Source organism: Medicago sativa, chromosome 3 (assembly GCF_051527215.1).
Source record: "Medicago sativa cultivar Bolivia chromosome 3, Bolivia_mono, whole genome shotgun sequence".
NCBI lineage: Eukaryota > Viridiplantae > Streptophyta > Magnoliopsida > Fabales > Fabaceae > Medicago > Medicago sativa.
The window spans coordinates 4,453,399-4,456,845 of record NC_140751.1 but is presented as its reverse complement, the minus strand read 5'-3'; the positions used below and the strand labels follow the sequence as shown (position 1 = coordinate 4,456,845).

At 31.7% G+C, this 3,447-nt stretch overlaps 1 pseudogene; it reads right to left on the bottom strand.

The window, feature by feature from the left end:
* Window positions 1–949: 949 nt before the first annotated feature.
* On the bottom strand, window positions 950–2,090 carry LOC146935064 (F-box/kelch-repeat protein At3g23880-like; annotated as a pseudogene).
* Between the last annotated feature and the right edge of the window lie 1,357 nt (window positions 2,091–3,447).

Genomic DNA, 3,447 nt, shown 5'->3' with positions numbered 1-3,447 from the left:
ACAATCTAAGCACCCTGCACTCCATCTACCCGTCCATACGGAAAGGCAGGTGGTAAACCACTGATGGTTAGCATTACATCATCATAATCCATATAAGATTTAATCAAGAACAATGGAAATGAAAGATATATTCAAGAACGAAGAATAGAAAATCCTACATGTACATCAAATAGGTTCACCAAGTGTATAAGCACAAACAAGTAAGACATGCAATTAGAGTATGATTCAATTCCTCACAACCATCATTAAAATCCACCAATGTACATATACACCAATCCACATAATCTCACATTCACCAAATTTCATCATTACACAAATTCACCAAGTCACATATTCAATTATGACATGACTCATCAATTAATCAAATGCATGCAATATTCTAGACTCTTCTAGATGCATGTGGTACCATATCACCTCAAGGTCGTCACCTTCGATGCAACAAAAACATCGTAATCACCTCAATTGGATATAAAATCTGCCACCATCAGTCATGAATGCATGAACATATGACTCGACTCAATGCATATGTTCACACAAACAATAATCACCTCATCATCACCATCATTTCTCATACATGAATTCACCAACAAGATCACCATCAATATTAGCATGTATGAATTCACCACCAACAATCAACATTTAACATGGTCAACAACAACATAACATAAACATGTTCATCGCCATTCAATTAGTATGTATGCACCGACAACAATTCACCACCACTTGACATATATACAATCACCAACAACATCCACAATTCAATCAACATATAGTTGTCACATATATACATCATCAATCATCTCCACATAAATCAACATATAGTTGCCACATTTCCACATAATTCCTTACAATCCAAATAAAGGAACAAATACAACATATGATCACAAACATCATATTCATCACTCAACAACCATTCATACATCATCTCATAATCATATTAATCTATTCATCACTCATAATCATCTTGTATGTCAGGAACAATGTACAATTTATTCCAAAACTCTTGGTTTCCTTACTCTTTCATAATCCAAACATCCATATACATATCACTACTTAAAGAGACACACAAGCAATCCCTCGCCAAACCCAAGAACGGCAAATCATCCTTGGAATCAGGTAGCAAAAGATGTTGATATGACTCCTTCTCTAAATCAAGAGAAATAATGAATTGCATACTTGAATCATCCCTTGCGAACCAATTAACAGTGCCACTCACAAATGTTCCAGGTTGATGGATGTTGTAATTATTTGGGATGTCCTCCATTCTTGTCCAATAATCAGTCCCCAAAGTATAAACACTAACTTCATTTTTTGTAGAAACAGCAATGACCTTATAATTATCAATGAAATGATCATACCCAAAGCTTACGGAAACAGGATGACTTTCACACGAATTTCCCGAAGGAGGCAATAACTTAAATTTTGAAATGGAAGGGTTCCACAAAAAATAACAACCAAAATCGAGCTTACCGCAAAAGATGCCATTGGAAGAGCACCTTAAGTTCACAAATTTCTGTCCATGGACAAATAAAGTTTGACACTATTGGGAGGGTAAAGTTGTCTTTGTGTAAAAACGTTAGAAGTAGATAAAATCGATGGGATTGGGGAATCACAAAGAAGCCACTCACTTGAGATGTCGTCCATATATGTTAACATGAGGTGGTGGCACTTTGTTGACAATTGAAGATGTTTTTTTGCGAATTTTGGATCAGAGATAAGATAATTCAAGGACTTGCAGAGGCACCGAAGTTGTCCGAGTAATTTGACGGAAGCCTACAAAGAATCTCAGGCAAGACATCGATCGGAAGAGTAGGAAGGTTCGGGTGGTTGTTTCCGCTGTGGGTGACAGAGAAGTAAGGATGATGTCGTTTGGAATTGGGTCTTCATCTTCGTCACTGCTAACCTGCACCATTTCTCAACAACAACGAAGCGAAGGGTTTTGAGAAAGATAGAACAGAAACAGTCACAGATGATATATATCCATGTGAATTCCATGGCAGTCCCCACGCTACACTACTTTTGAGTTTTCTTTTTGTTTTTTTTTGTAAGACTTTAGAGTCATTCTTATCTCAGTATTTAAATACTTTTTTTTTTTGAAGCATATCTCAATATTTAAATACTTATTATTTTCTTCGTCTTTCATTTAATATATTTGATAGTTAAGTAAAATAAAGATGATATAAGATTTTGAGTTGCTTTTTTTACTTTCAATTTTACTACTTTTATTTGAATTATTAGTTAAAAAATATTAAATAACTATTACAACAGAAACAATATCTTACTCTACTTTCCTTCATTTTTCTTTAGAAAATATTTCATATGTCAAAATTGATGTCTTTTTATATATAATTAAGTGTGTGAGGAAAAAATGGATAGACGAACATGTTAGTTTCCGTCCTTTTGCTAGGTATTATGACTGTTAAATTAACTTATCAATTTGGTCATATTTCTCTCATATATTTAAAAAAGTGTATTGATAAATCAAAAGGTTAAATATGTTTTTTATCCCTATAAATATTTCAATTTTTTTTTTCCTTCTAATTAAAATGTGTCGATAAATTAAAGGCTTAAAAAGTCATATTTAATTCATATTTATTTAAAAATCTAATTTTTTTTTGGAGATATTTTTTAATATTCTTGCAAATTTTAATTAAAAATACGATAGCGACACATGAGTTGACTTAAATATAGGGACTAAAAGTGTGGATGAATTTTTTTTGGGGGCCAAAAGTCTAAGAAAAATTTAATGGAACCTAGTTGATATATTTATAGGGGTCAAAAACATATTTAAATCTAAATTAAAAAAGAGAGAGAAAGAGAGAGTATATTTATTAAAGTACTATTATGTGTTTATTTTTTGTGAACTCATGTATTGGTGTATTTATCATCATTTTAAATGAAAATTAGAAAATAAAATATTTAATTGGGTGTGATGCAAGTAGCATTAACTAAAAATATAATTTAAAAATAAGTAATTAAATACATTACATTATGAATAGAAGTCATATACCCATGAGATACAGATAATTTTATTGTAATTTGCATTCTGGAATGAGAAAATGGCTACAATATCAGTGCACTGCACATAGTCATGTTTAACCAATATAAAGAATGTCGAAAATTGAATGACAATTATGATGCAAATTCTATACAGCAGATTTTGTAAACACAAATCATCTTATTTATATCAATAGTATAATTAATTAGAAAACATTGATATCATACCTCATGGATATTTAAAAAACATTGTTTTGAAACAAAATAAAAGTTCTATAAACACCATATTTTGGAATGGAGGGATCAGTACTATCCTGTAATGACATACCTTGGAAAAAACTTCGACGAGGGCAGTCTTCTCATGGAAATTGTGCATGGCTAATCTTTCAGAACTTCTTGCCACATCTCGAGCTAATTTCTTGTGAACTGTGAATAAACAAGAGATTTGAA